The sequence below is a fragment of the Typopeltis vanoorti genome, chromosome 20 (genome assembly GCF_054136105.1).
Source record: "Typopeltis vanoorti isolate ZY-2024b chromosome 20, IOZ_Tvanoo_1.0, whole genome shotgun sequence".
Lineage (NCBI taxonomy): Eukaryota > Metazoa > Arthropoda > Arachnida > Uropygi > Thelyphonidae > Typopeltis > Typopeltis vanoorti.
In genome coordinates, this window is record NC_143568.1 from 72,089,122 (window position 1) to 72,105,942 (window position 16,821).

Genomic DNA, 16,821 nt, shown 5'->3' on the forward strand with positions numbered 1-16,821 from the left:
TTTTTAGGGGAGGAAAGAGGGTGGTGTGAAGAAACATTCTAACAGTTGCCATGGTGAGAAAGGTTTACGTTATTCTTTCACATAAAAGGCGGTAAAGGGTTCCCCCCTTCCTTTCTCATCTGTTCCCCAACAGATGAGAATGCTCATTTGTGTGTGTGCGTGCGTGTTCAATGGAGATTACTTGACTCGATGGAAAAATGCATATTAGTTTAACGTCCGTCTATTTTATGCAATATTTGTTTATTAGTAGTATTTTCAAGGACAACGGTAATGATTTATATTTATAACATTTATTTTCAAATAAAAAAAATAATAAAAAATTAATAACTAATTTAAGATGAAAATATAAAATTTTAAATTTGGAAATAAAAAATAAAAATATTTTAATATTTATATATTTTTAAATTAAATGTTATTTTTAAAAAAAAATTTTCCGGAAAGAATTTATATACTCTGCTATACGAGTTGTCAAAAGGTGCACTCATAAATTATTTAAAATAAAGAGCCAATAGGCTTCATTTCGGCGATGTAAACATTATTTAAATTAAGGGGATATTAAATCCCACATTGTTTTAAAACCAAATAAGAAACTCAAAGATCGGAATCAAAGCGTTTCCGCGATCAGAACTTTCTTCACCTCTGCTACGAGTTGCCCTAGTTTGTACTACGTGCTTTAGCTTACGCTAGTAGTCGCCGATACTTTTATAGTTACTATATTCGGCATGAAAGTCTTTGATTCCGATCTATGAGTTTCTTATTCGGTTTTAAAACAATGTGGGATTTAATATCCCCTGAAAAACGATTTTTTTTTATTTTCGATTTTTTTAATTTAACATATTTAATTTAATTTTTAATTTTCAATTGAAAAATTGAAAAAAAAATATTGCTTTATTTTTAAATATATATACAGGTATAGTTTTCTTTATTTAACTATAATATTCATTTAGAATTTTTATTATTATTATTTTTTCTTAATTTCTTAGCAAGGAGAAGCCTTTCTGACTGTCCCGGATGTGACACTAGTCGCAGTAGATACATTCATAAGAATTACAAATACCTAAGTGAAAACATATATGTAAACATCCGCGAGATGTCGCTATGCAGTTTTTGATGCAGAAATCTATTTTCAACAGACACAAACCAGTCAAAAGGTGGCGCCGCATGTACGCAGTCCATGTAACAGTTTCTCAGAGAATGATTCTATAAATGTAAATATATAAAAACTCACCCTACATCCTTTGAACAGTTAAAATGCTAACAATCTCCATTCTTTATATGTTTAACAATAAACCGCATAGCAGCCATTAACTATATTTAACATAAGTCCAGTGCTTTAAGAGCACACATTTCCCCTGCAAATAGCAATGTTTTGTTGCCAACAAATCAAGTGTGCTTTCTCTATCCTTTGCATATACACTTGAGAATGTACAATAAAGACATGCTTTCTAAACATATTAAGAATAATGTCTTCGGAAAATTCAAGGAAATTAGCTCGTAGAGATAAGGCAAACCATGGCCCTCTAATGTACCGATGCGATCCTCAGAGAGATACAGATGTGAAGTTGGAAGAATCTCCACGAAATGAGGTCTCTTTCTGTCTCCTCTCCCGACATCGTGAATGAATAATAGGATGTTAGTAACACCAGCAGCTTGGGGACCTTCCTGAAAGGTCTATAACAAGAATTCTTTCCTCCTCCCCCACCCCTCACACAAGCCCTGAAACATTGCCATTCTTACGTACATTTGGATGTAGAAGATTGGAAGCCTACAGAAGGGGGGGGGGGAGGACTAGTTCGAAGCGACGCGTGTGATTTTTCTCTAATCATGACTGGATTGGGAATGTCACTCAGGCACTCTCCGTAAATAAGCTACGGTGTTTTTTTTTTTTTTTTTTTTTTTTTTTTTTTTTTTTTTTTTGTACGCGTGTGTGTGTTTAGTTACTTAACATTTACACAAAAGCGAAGAAAGCGAATATATTTATCTTTTTTTTTTTTTTTTGACAATCAAACTATTTTTGTGTTACATGCTGCTAAGCCGAATTGAGAGAGTTTTTTTTTTTTTAATGCGTTTTCCAGTGAAAGGCAATTGTTCTTTTGCTGATACGCACTAAATTGTCAATTCTCTTTGGAGTGATCCGATGATGTTGCCGCTCTGTACGCACGGATTTAAATAGAATATTTATGAAAACCCTGCAATGAATTGACGTCGATATGCATGACTGAACTTACATTTTCATAAATCTTAAATGACTTTGGATATAGCTAAGAGGCAACCCCCGCTCATAAGGATACCGAATATCTGTCAACAGAAAAAAGCTTTTCTATAATTGAAAAACACGCCCAGTAGCTCTTTTTGCAGCCGATAAGCGCGTATGTGATTGTCCAACTTAGGGAGGTAATTAAGTCAATATTCCATTTGCTCTGGAAAACGAAATCTAGAAAAGCGAAGTGATTTTCTTGGCTGTCAACGGCCTCTCTATTTACTACCAAGCCGTTCGGATTATGAAAATTTTAACATCTGGATTCGGAAAAGCACCCTAAAAATTCGTTAAAAGGGCCTCTCTCCACTTCATTCTTAAAGTACTAATTATCTGAAAAAGTACCTATTCTTTCATGCAATTTTAATTATCGGTAGTACTCGAATTCTTCTTTCAAGTACTATTTAAAATACTAATCACAACGTATCTGGGAAAGTAATTGTTCTTTCCCAGTATTGCTAATTATCTATTAATTAGTCCATTAATACTTAATTATCACTATAATACTTAATTATCACAAGTACTGAAAGTACTTGTGATGATAATTAAGTATTAAGATAATAATTAAAATAATTAAGTGTGATATTATGTTCGAAGTATTATAAGTATTAAATGATACTTTCTGTGGTTGCTTTTACAACCGCATAAAGTATCATTAGTTACCTGACTTATTTTAAAAGTACTAGTACTAGCATGTGATGTGTGTACTTTATTGTTTCAGGTATTTAAGTAGATTAAGACCAGGGGAGGCTCGTGCATAGGCACTGCGGAACTGCAGCACCCTCAATTTTTCTCGATACATAAATATATTTATTCATTTATTTATATTTGCTTGTCATATTTAATTTTATCATCAACAATCCTATACAATTCTCTCATTTTGTATAAAAAATAATAAAAATCCAACCTGTGGCACTTAGGAGGGCGAAGGACGCTAGCAGCACTGTGTTTACCACAGTGCCATATTGCTACGCGCGCAAGCATATGCACGTCATAGTGAGATGCGAGCTATTGGCGTAATGCAGCACTGTCCATCGCGCAATTCTACTATTGTTTACAGTATATGCAGTTTGCGCCAACAGTAGAGTGTTCGTAGTGCTTATCGTGTTTACTCCGTCTCTCTAAATATTTGGACCTTACAATTAAAGACATAACATTTGTTATAGTTTTTATTTTAGAACATTATTGGGGTTATGATAATGGGTTTTATTTTTAAGTAATTTTGAATTATACCAAATTGTATAATTTTATCGATAATAAACAATATTTTTTCATGTTTAATTTTTTTTTTAAATTTTTACCATAATTTTGATATTTTATCCAAACACGTATCACTGAACGTACAGTGTGTATGTATATTTCGAAAGTTGCCGCATCCCCACGATTTCAAACCACGAGCTGCCACCGATTAAGGCACTTTAATAGAAGCCTGTTTAAAATATCGTTCATTTTTATTCAGGACTGAATCCTATGTAGCCTGTTAGCATCGTTTCCAATGCCAATGCTAGAAGAAAGATTATCAAGGGTTCGATTCTAGATGCATCCCTTTACAGGAAGTTTTTGAACATTTTTTTAAGCAGTTAGTTAGGTCAGTAAGGCCAGTTAGGTTTTATCTTTCAAAAAATCGGGTTTTTAACCACTCTTCTCAGAAAATGTATTGAGAAATGCACACCTTCAAACAATACGACTGTTTAAGATTACAGCATGGGGGGGCAATCGTCTCTCCCTCCCTGCAGTCTTCAAAATCATCAGTAGCCATGAACTCACTTATTGGTGATGACTAAATATGGATACTGATTTCCAAAAAGTTAGCGTCTGCATCAAGGATTTTTTTTAAAGTATTAAGTGCTGTTTACAAACGCATTAAATGTATTATAAATATTAAAACACGATCACTAATAATACCACTAAAACACGTATATTAATACTTTGTAATCAAACATTAATAACCGTAATACTTATAAGCAAATCTTATGCATTTGGTTATTAACTGATTCAATGAAGACCTTTATTTATAGTTAGAAAATATAAATACTTTAAAACATTTTTCATATTACAAATATCGAAGAGGACGATTTGCATCACACACAGCCAGTCTTATACGGGATGTGGAGTTTATTTCTGGTAACTGGAATTTTTCCTTCAGCAACAAGCCGGCTTGGGAATGCACATAATATACCTTTAGGGGATTGAGTAGCAAGACTGCTGTATACTTGCATCCCAACTCAATCGAGTATGAGGGGGGGGGAATATATTTTTGTCGTAAATTTGAATATCTTATATTATAATGTCAACTAAAAACATCATTAAACCAACTATTACTTATAACTCATAAACATCTCCCGGTGTGAGACCAGTATCTGCTTATCTGGAGATACTGGTATCTGGAGATACCAGTATCTGGAGGCCAGAAGTGGCTAGTATAAAAGTTCCATGTTTAGTGTCTAGAGGGTTCCTCTCCATGTGAACTTGAGCCTTGATCGCCTGGTCACCTGTGTTTTCTTAATTGTGAACTTTGAATATTTTTTTCTGACTATCCAATCTATACATATAAGACGATATTTTGGAATTTAAATTTAAATTTCCGAATAAACATAATATTTCTTTCACGAACAGATTGCTGGGAAATGTATCCTGTCATTTTCCTTGCATTGCGGACCTTCTATTATGTTTTCACCCCCTCTTGCGGAAAAATAAATAAATATATGTAACGAAGCCTTGGGTATACGTATCGAAAGTATAGAGTGGGGAGAAAGATAGATTAATATCATCCCTACAATAAAAAAAGAAACGCATTTCGACCAAACACGTGACACTAAATCTACTTATTAATTCATTTTACTGAAACCATTTTAAAAACTCATTCAAAACAGCATCGCATTGTAAACATCTAATGCACTTTTATGGAATGGATGCAATACAAAGGCATTTCATGTACGAAAAGATGTTGGCCATCTTTTTTATAATATACGACGCTGAGAAATCGCCTATGTAGAATAGTGATAAACCCAACTCATTTGAAATTGGTGTTCATTCATATCTATTGCGATATTTCCTAACTACCCTCGTGAGTTATTGTTCCATTGAAGTATATGGACGCGCAACACAACCCTAAGTGTTCAAAATCATAAAAATTAATGAATTTCTTGTAGCCTACAGAAGCGATAGCCGCATACTTTATGGAATAATCTTAGAAAAATCCAATTATCGTAGCTGTATACCAATATAAATAAATAACCAGATTTCTGGAAGAATCGAGGATTGCAAGAGAATAAATAGATGTACAAATAAGCCTCACTGTCGACACCTATAACCATAATAAACACTCCATTATCATATAATGGAAAGTTGCAAAGATATCTCATGTTTATGTCTGCATACAAGTACTAGCAAAAGCTTGCCTAGTCGATATCATTTCTTTTTTTGTGAATAAATAAAAGTACACACACGTAACGCCCTCTGGTGTGCGAGACCTGAACTATTTTTTAAATCTTACGTCTCTTGGTTTTTTTTTTTTTTCGACTCATCTTTGCTGAAAACAGCCCCTTAATCGCTCCCCAATTTCCCCTTACTCTAGTTCCCCTGTGATGTATTGTCAATATGATAATAAGAGCTTTGAACTGAAATTACTTTTTGACAGTCGATACTTCGGTTTTTTTTTTTTTTTTTTTTTAAATTCTTTCTTTTTCCGATATTTTACTAAGTTTTCAACAGTTTGTTTATCGGTGGATTTGATACGCAATAGGCGGCATTAATTTGCATATCGACACCACGACAAAAGTGTATAAGAGGGATGCACTTGTCAAAAATGAGACGCTGCAGAAAAACGGGAAAAAAAGAGCATAAAAAATTAAAGTTTAAATTTTACCTCAACAGAAGTCACTTCAATATGATTACAGATAAGTAATCCAAGAAAAAAATAACCTTAAAAAAAATACATAAGTTGCATTTGAACCAATTTATTGAGTTCGTGTAATTGGCTTTAATATCCAATCTTTTACAATGGCAGCAAATTCCATTTCTATACGTATCGTTCAGAAGATATTTGGAATTTCCATTAACAGAAGCATTTAGGCGTAAGTCCACTAGCTCTGACACATTTCAAATCCGGGCACTTTATTAATGAATCGTCTGCTTCATAATTCAGCTGTGTATTGATGCAAATAATACTCTTCATTGTTGCCAACCTGAACAATCAAGTTCGAGGTGATAGGTGTGAAATTAACTGATGAGAAAATTGTGGCGTTTCATTCTTGTATCTTTCATTCATTTAATGTGCACGCACCTATCAAATGTAAAGCAGTCTTCAACTCGCATTTAATAAATTGTCAGAATGGTGATTGCTCACGTGTTTAATCTTCTCAAATTTTCCCATAATTCATAAACTTGAGAATGTATTAGTTCTTGATGACTTGACTAAATCTGATATTCTCCTATCTGCCTTTATTGTTGTTTTTTTTTTTTAATTTTATATAATAAACCAAATTAACGATGTATTATTACTGTTAATATCGCGTATTCTTCTGATAGGTTTGCGATATTTTGTGAGGGGAAACATCCAGTTTTTGGCAGGGGGAAACCTTCTTCCTCCGTATTAGACCGGATAAGCCACCTTCAGTTGAAAAGTCCAACTAAAGGTTCTCTGTGTACTATGCACCTTTAACGAAGTTTGTAATATTAGCTACAAGCAGCGTTAAACAGATTATTACCTCTATCTTGCCTTTTCTCATTAATGGCTAACTTTCATTCATTTTTTCTGACTATCCGACCACTTATCTACTATAAATATAACGTCACACTGCGACCATTGCTTCATAATTCAGACTTCTCAATTGACTTGTCCCCCCAATCTAGTGTCGAAAAGGAAAAACTCTTAACTCCACTCCGCATTCTGTTAATATGGTTACAATCCCCCCCCCCTCAAATGAGGAGGTCATACATACCGTGTATGACCTCCTCCTGCCTGTGAAGAGTGGATTCGAACCCATATCTTGTTGATTGGAAAGTGTTAACCACTCAGCCAACAGTGCGACAGTAGGCTGATGGAAAATAGTGGAAGCATCAGCAGTAAATGGATTTTTTTTTTTACTTTTTTTTACTTTCTAGGTGTTTTGCTATCTGATGTAATGATCTTGTTCTACTTAATATCTTTCGACGTTGTAGCTCTTTACCTGTGAATATCATATACTCGATACTACAATCAGTAGACGAAAAATTAAAGCAATTTATTGTAATTTATTCAAATAATTAAAATTTCTATGATCAGGCTCGCATTAAAACGGAGAGTATCTCTATATATAAAAAAAAAAAATTCATTTGAGAGAATTGGATAAGTTGTTTCCATGGCAACAATGGAAGCTTTGTAGATCAGTCAGTGTATACGAAACCCTTTAGTAGGAAAGACCTGAGTTCGATTCCGGTCAGTGACTTGAGGAACCTTTATCTGGTCTCTTTCCACTAAAGACGAGTTAACCGGCCTCGTACAGAGGTGGAGGGGTTTTCTCTCGGTAACTCTGGTTTTTCATCCCTGAAAACAGGCAAACCAGTCCCGTGAATACACACGGCTACAGTCATAAAATATACTAGGGCAGGGAAGGCAACGGGAAACCACCTTGCTCATAATCATCTCCTTAGTATGGTAGCATATAGCTACCCCCACCAGCTGTGTGGCTGAGGGAAGAGGAGAGGATGGCAACAACAGGTCCTCACGTTTAGAAATGAAGTTAACGCAATCATTTCTTTTAAGTCAAAAAAAAAAAAAAAGGGAGGAATCAAAGGGATGACAGAAGTACTCAGTGCACCTCACGTGACTGATGAAACGTACATTTCTGGTTGTTTTTTTTTTTTCCCAATAATATCTATTGTACGTGGTTTCCAATTATCATTTTTTAAATTGTGAAGTGCTCTCTCTCTCTCTCTCAATATATAGACATACGGAGAGAGAGAAAGTGAGAGTTGTATTCCGAACTGATAACAGCATTTAATTATTCCCCCCCCCCTACCTTCCCGTCATGTTCTTAACGAATCCATTCTTTTTTCATCTCACTGCGCCATCCGAACAACTTTCCTAACCAATAATAAGACTGTTTCTTCACCACTTTCACTGATTTAGGTGGTTAGGCGGTACATGGACGAACTGCTGTCCCCTTCAGTACGGTGTAATGAATTACTACCGCCCTACCATCTCTCCAGGGTGCCGCCGCCTCTACAAGTGTATGGAGTGTGCTAATTCAGTTGTTGCCCATACAATCCTGTTACCTAACTTCGGCAAAAGGGATGCTATAGGCATGTCAGCATCCTCCCCTGCTCTTAAACCTCAGGGGCCAAAGAAAGAAAGGGCACAATTAGCTACCATTATTGTGCACAGATGGAGAGCCCAAGATAATTCAATAGACGGGACCTCACTGACCCCCGGAGATATCGGCCTTGTGTAGACGCGATTACCTTTTTACTAGCCTACTCGAAATGCAGGCAAACAGTAGCAGCTCTCAGCTTTTCTGCGCCTTAAATAATAAAACGCCACTGCTTTAGTAGGTCTGCAGAATAAGTAAATGACGTGATGAAATAAAAACAGTTTTCTTGTGTGTGTGTGTGTGTGTGAACCATCTCTAAGAAGAGTTTGCAAGACTAATTTGCCTGTTTGTTTTTCTATAGCCTTTTGACTTTTACTTTATAATTTTATAATTTTTATTCAGTAGTGTAGGCAACTGCCTACGTGGTCAAATTACGTAAAGCCAAATATTTCATATTTTCATCAAACATTTGAATGAAAATAGCAAACATATCAATTACTCAAAGCATACCATCCTAATTTAAACACTTTATTCAACTAAAAAAAATCATGCTACAACATTAGTCTTTTAAATAAAACATTGGGCCAATTAGGCAGCTACCTACATTACTTATGCAAAAATGGGCCACTGTCTATATGCAAAAGGTTATCGTGTAGCGACGAAAATCACTCTACAGCCTATATAGATTATATAGGCAACTGCCTACATGGATTAATTATTATTAATTTTTTTAAAGAAAGTTTAATTTATCAAAAAATTAAATATATTAAACATTTAGTAGTTTGATTTTAATAACTTGATAAATTAAACTTTTTTTTAAAAAAATTTAGTAATAATTAATCCATGTAGGCAGTTGCCTATATAATTTATATGCGAAAGAGTTATCGCGTAGCGACGAAAATCTCTAAAGCCTATATAGATTATATAGGCAACTGCCTACATGGATTAATTATTATTTTTTTAAAAAAGTTTCATTTATTAAATTATTAAAAATCAAACTACTAAATGTTTTAATATATTTTAATTTAATAATAAATATTTGAGTTACAGCAATATAGAAGTGACTTATTTTGAAATATCACAGTCTTGATTCAGTCCAATTAGTTCTCATAAAAATTTTGGCATGTTCTTCATCTAAAATTTTCTATCATGGTACACTGCCATAAGAAAAAATGCCAATGTCAAAATTTTAAGTACATTTCAATAGACACGATTGTTGCAAATATCACTAAATCTACTGTTACGCATGTATTGTTAAAGCCGAGTGATTTTGTACATTTCAATAGACATGACTGTTGCAAATAACACTAAATCTACTGTTACGCATGTATTGTTAAAGCCGAGTGATTTTGTACATTTCTTTTAACGTATTGTTGACCATTGTTAACCAGCAACAATAAAAACATCTCAATAAGAGCTCTAAACGCATTGTTAGTATTAATACATGCAAACGAGTCATTTTATGTTCCAATCCGATAGGTTTTTATTGCTGTCATTTTCCTAACAAAGATAATATATTTAAACTCAACATCGTCCTTTTTTAATGTCAATCATTCCTCGCTGAAGTTGCTCTTTCTAATGTACACGTTCAAATAGTGTTGCGTATGTGAGGCTTAAGTGAACTTTACTGAGTTTTTCTTTGATGGTTTGTTGCCTGTCTGCTGTTCAACAATGGCTGAAAGGTTGATTGCAAGAAAATTTACATTTCTATAGAGACACGTGCGAGTGACTGCGTGCGTGGGTTGAACTAAAGTCAAATAATGGATGGGAGAGGGGGAATACGTGGGCACCAAAAAAGAAAAAAAAAAAAAAAAGAAAGAAAGAAAAACGCTTCACTACAGTTGGTGTGATAACTGTTTGGACTGGCCCCGATAAGCATATAAATTGTCGCGCGCAGAAACGTCAACTTGCACCTGCTCCGTGGTGTTTGTCAGTATGAACGCTAGGCCTCACTGACGGCTATGAGCCCGAAGACATACGATATAAAAACGCAGTAATTCTTTCTCACAAGTAAGGCTTTTCACGGATTTTTTTAACAAATATCGGATATATTTTTCTTTTTTTTTTCTTGGATAGCACAAAAGGACATTCCTGCTGTGATATTTCCATAACATAAAAATCTTTTTTTAAACAACCATATATACAGCGAAAGAACCATTTCCTGTGAATACTGTATAATTCAAGTTTGGTGAAGAAGGTTATACGCACGTAATTCTATAGAATACTTGTAGATATTTCGAAGTGTTGTTGTAAGTACATGAGGATTCGGAATTTTAAGCTTAGCTGAATTTAAAAAAAAAAAAAAAAACGCGAACATAAATACTTGTGTCAGAAATGAAACTGGATTCAAGTATTCTCAAAAACTGAATGTTTTGCTTGTAATAAGATACAAGTAGCGAAATTATGTTTGTTCGTGTTGCTACAGGCAATAATACTCAAAAAACTTGTGGTAAATTTCTCTAAAAGTATTATTTCATGGTGCTCTACGCGAGAATACAAAAAGTTCTAAATTGTTCAAATATATCGTTGCTAAGGGCAACTGTACTGAAAAAGAAAGGTCGTAAATTTCTGAACCATGCTGTTGCTAGGGGTAACAGGACAAAAAATAAAGGTCAAAATACTGTTGCTAACGGCAACAGCAATACTGAAAAAGAAAGTTGCAAATCTCAAACACGCAGTTGATAAGGGCAAGAATACTCAAAAAAAAAGGTATATTTTAAAAAACTGTTGCCAAAGGAATCAACAACACTGAACAAGCAACGTTGTATATTTCTCAAAATGTTTGCAGCGGCGAATGCTGGTCTTGAAATTCACGCTTCTCTTGTTATCATTCAGCGAGTGAGAGGTGTCATTGAAGTCGGATTAGCGGAATAATGAATTACTGACCATTTAAAACTATATATTTAGAAATGTATGTACATTTAATCATACAAATACAACATTTATTTTACAAATGATATTCTATCTTTTTCAATTTAGCTACTTGAATACCAATTCTACCCTACGGTTCTTCTTTATGAACTGGTCAATAACATCGTCATAAAAAGTTGGTTGTAACTTAATTCTCCCAAGCAATACGCACACTTGTAAAGGCTGGCTGAAGCTCACTGGCTAGAGCCACTTTGACTGCGTATGGCCTGTGTTTAAGACGACGTAAAGGGAGCGGAAATGGCTATGCGCGCGCATGAAATCACAGTGCTGCAGCGAGGACCTGGAAGCTCCTACAACCGAGCAAGCCAAGGTAGCTTGACTAGCGTCGGCCTTCGATACACAACAACGCAAAACTCAATTATTGCCGCGCAAGCTTAAAACGTCTTCTGTCTACAAAAATAAAAGCCTAAATGGAATGCTTATAAATGCATGCATTTCTTAACAAATAAATAGTACTTCTTTCTCAAGCAATGAACTTGCACAGCAAGCATGGAAAATTCTCCCCTGAATGTTTGTCACAAAATGTTCAGTATTGTTGTTGTTGCTAAGGGCAACAGCAATACTGGACAATTAATGTTGTATGTTTTTCGAAATGCTGTTGCTAAGGGCAACAAGAATACTGAACAAACAACTTCGTATATTTCTCAAAATGTTTGTCACAAAATGTTCAGTGTTGTTGTTGTTGCTAAGGGCAACAGCAATACATACTGAACTATCGATGTTCTATATTTCTCAAAATGCTGTTGCTAATGGCAACAACAATACTGAACAAGCAACGTTGTATATTTCTCAAAATGCTGCTCTTTAACAGCAATAATTCCGAATAAAGCAAAGTTGTAAATTTCTCCTGTTGCTAATGGCAACAATACCAAACGAAGCGAGTAGACTTCTCTATAGTAAATAACACCAAACGTACGATACTGCAAATAATGTATAGTTGCTAAAAGCGATGCAACCTATCTCATTGAAATCATGATAACCATGAAGTGACTAATCACATATTCGTTCTATATCCCCACACAAGGAATTTTTTTGCATAAGATCCTCCACGTCATTCACCCTGTATTATGTGTATAAGGGATGTGTATGTAATGAGAAAAGGAGGACGGAGGGTGATTTGGTAAACATGAGCTCACGAAGTGAACGCGATAAGAAAACGTGGTTTTGTGTGCGTCTCCACCACACGATGAATTAATCAAAACAGACTCGCAGTGTCGTAAACAACCTAATTAGTAAAGAATATACGAGAAAGAAAGAGAGAAGATGCAAGGAGCCTCGCGCGCGCGTGTTTTCGTGAGATGTTGGTCTAATTACGTCGTAGCCCATTTTCTTCGAGATTTCTCAATTATTTGTAAGTCTAACGAGAAATGTCTTAGCAGTGGCTAAGACTTGTCATTCTGCACCTCAAGATATCCGCGGCATCTTTGCAAAAAGAAGCTCTGCTAAGGCAAGAGATAAGTTTTAATATTTTAGCAGTCCGTCGGAATAAAGTGATGCCGCATGTGCCGATCTCACGGGACCTTCTGCATGTTGTCGCTTGGACGTAGCGTTAGTCGTTGCAGCTGAAATATTGTCACGTAGCTTTGATCACAGAGCGAACTCTCTGACAAGCTGCTGGGTAATACATCACATCTTAACTTATCCTTTGCTTCCCTTTCTTCATCCCCCTCTGAAGAAAAGGGAGGTCGGGAAGCGTTTCTATGAACACAGGTCCGTAAAATGCCATTAATAGAAGGTCGAGAAAGCTGACCTATTTCCGAGTGCAATATCAAGCGCCATGGTTGACGCTACAGAAATATAGGCTTAATATAAGTGTTGAAAGATTTCTCACGTAATAAACTTCTATGATTGTTGGATAAATGGCTGTTGACGCATGCGCTATACAAAGAATGAACTTCTATGATGGTTGGGAAAATGGCTGTTGACGCATGCGCTATACAAAGAAATGAGATACTTTGCAAAATGTTAATTTCATCTCATTCAGCGCGAGCTGACTAATGGAAGTGCTGACAACAATAGAAGTTTCCGTATTGTTGTCTTGCACAATGGTTGCTATGGATATCTCGGTCTATTTCATTATGTGTGTTAATGTACTACGTAGATTAATTACCAAATTGCACGAAATTTGGAAATTTTTAAAATATTTAATAATAAGAGTTTGTTCAAAGTGCGCTCTTTTCTTCATGAATACCGAAGCTATTTGCTGTTACATTTATAATTCCCAATCGCCCGTACGATTTTTTATTCATTTTTATTTTCAGAGCACGCAAAATTCTCATTTGCGTTCGGTTACAGAATTTTCGTTATATAACTTTTGATAATGTTCGCATTCTGCTCTTAGTTGTATAGAAATCTACGCTCTCCCAACATTTCTTCCTATAGAAATGATTTTAACAGCCTTTTTTTGGAGTATTCCATTGCCCAGAATTTCTATTCACATTACAACGACGTGGCATTTGTTGTAATAAATACCTAAGCCTAATTTATTTTCTTTTTTTCGATGTAGATGAACGCTTTGCTGAAACGAGTGTACCAATTTTTTCCACAAAACAAGTCCGCTTTTTCTTTTCCTTGCTTTTACTTAATTTTAAGTATATTCCGAATCAAAAACTTGCTCAAAAAAAACCCAATTGGTTGGATAATCGATGTTCCCCAAGTGGTAACACGATTCCTTCGTAGACAATTTTTGAAATCGCTACACCTGATTACTTCTTTCAAATGTGAAAGATTTCGTATTTACTCGGAGAATTCTTGGAGAAGTTTACTACCATCATTTGCATATAGATTGAAGGATCGACGCTATCTTTTGATAAATGCCAACTTCCTGAATCACATGATAATTGCGCTTTCACAGAACTGTCGTAGTAGAAAGAGTAAGCTTATGAAACAATTTCCAAATACTTACTATTTATGTAGATTGGAAAATAAACATTCTTAAGCAACATGCAAACAACGTCTGAAAGGGGAGAAAAAAAAAATAAAGTCGTTTTGTAGTTATTGTTATTTATGTTTAGTTTTATAGTCTTAATGCAAATGATGGCTTAGTAAAGAGTCGAATTTTTTTTTTTTTTTAGATGCAATCCTACTAATTGAAATGTAGATTAGGATTTAAAATATTACCCGAGAAGCATTTTAAAGCTACACTCGCTTAGTGCAGATTTTTTTTACAATTACCTCAATCTGGATTTTATTATTTTTTTTTAGCTAATATTCATTTATTTTTGACGATTTTAAGATATATGCAGTTTTTTCTTTCTATTTTTATGATTTTTAATAGCGATGAGACTAGGGTTATTGTATATTTGGAAAATATTCAGTAGTTCTGTCGATTTTACTTCCGTGGCGTAGTTGGTAGCATTGACGCCCTTTGTCCAAAAAAGAGCTTGACTCGAATTGCATCTGGGACGGAAGAAAAATTTCTCAAGACCCTTTTTGACTAAAAATGAATTAGCTGGTTTCATACAAACGCAGAAGGGTTCCCCTCAACAGGCTGTAGGTTCGAATCCCGTGAGCATGGATGCCTGTGATTGTCTATATGTGAGAAATGAATTTCATCGTCCGGTATGAGACTACTGCCTTATTGGAGGCCTGAAGTGGCTTGAAAAAGTCCCATGTTCGTTATTATGTAAAAATTAATAAAAAATATAAAATATATAAATCATTTTTTTGATTTTTTGATGTCGAGAGAAACTCCGGTGACGCTTGACAAATGATTTTGGAAATGTGATCCAATATTATCAAAAGTTGTTTACTCACTCGATAAAGTTAGTTTCTTATAATTTTAATTATATTTTTATAAATTTAATTCGCGTGATTATTTCGGAAATTTTATTTATATAATTAAACTTATATTAATTAATATTAATTATAATAATAATTAATTAATATAACCAAATAATAAGGAACATGCCGATGGTTTTTTTGTTTTTGTTTTTAATAGCTGGAGGTTGGTCGGCTGCAGTTCTCTGTGAGCAAGACATTTCCAAAGGTAGATGGAATTAATTTTAATTCAATATTTCAAGGTTGTGCGTATTTAGTATGCGTATTAGCAACTGTACAGGCGTGCAGAACATCGTGTTTTTTTTTTTTTTTTTTGATGAAGAGCCACATTACATCAATTGATGTGAGCTAATCGATCTCGTATGTACAAGTAGAAGACTTTCCTGCAAAACTGAAGAAAACGCGTAATTAGGAGACAATATACTAGCAGCATACACGCTAACACACTCAATTTAGAGGCAGAAGACAGCTTGTGGTGCTAAGTTTCCTTGTACTAATCTAAATAATCAACTTCTGCATTGTTCGGCTAAGACCCATTGTTTAGCTAAGACCCATTGGCTAAGTAACAATATTGCATCAGTATGGACGCCTTGAAATATACGAGGACAAAAGCGATGTGCGGCATATGATCATTACGATGTGGACATTTTTAAAACAACTGTGATATTACCATACGGAGTATGTAAAACGAGGTGTACAGTGTTAGCAATTTTAGATGGAACAGAAGTCACGTGATTATTTGGAGCGAAATATCATCTTCGGTAAACGGTGACGTCACATCCGGCTCGAACAAACTTTTAAATACAACGATATAACGAACAAAGAATACGAACGCCATCTAATCCTTCCAGAAACGAATCCAACTCATAGAACAACCGGGAATTGTCCTTTTTTAACATTGACTAAATAAACATGTAAACGTTTACTTTAAATTCTGAAAACGAGTATGGAAACCTCCTGAAATCCTCATTAGTAACCCAAATCTACAGCACTAACAATTCTGTTTGTGAATCACGAATAAGAACAAGAAAGAGTAGTTTAATGTCATGGTCATGCAGCCCATTAAGTTGAAGTAAATTGTGGATCTGTGCGTGGCAAGATACAACTCGGTTTCGTTGCATAAAACCCATTAAACGGAGTCTCTTAGCGACAATATAGGTTGTTCGGTGGGCACTGCATCGGTGGATTCATAGCCATTATTGTGCAAGTCGTTTCCACTGGCGTGATAAATGGTCAGCTGCAGTTATGACACCAAACCTTAGAACTCCATTCCAACTAATTAAAAGACTGGCTCAAATATAAACAAGCCGTTGTTACTAACGCATAAATTATAATCCTGCCTATTTGTCTGCTGCACTTCCCAAAAGCCATCAGGTGTCTTCGCCAAAATTCACACACTGAGTTTATTATTACAATCATTTATGAACATCTCAAGGGGACTGCCTAAATATGTACAAATTCTCCACATGGATTCTATGCTTATCTTAAATCCCAGCAATGCATACGCAGCAAAAGTTTTCTAAGTTAAATCAACACTACAATGACGTAAAACCATGGCCT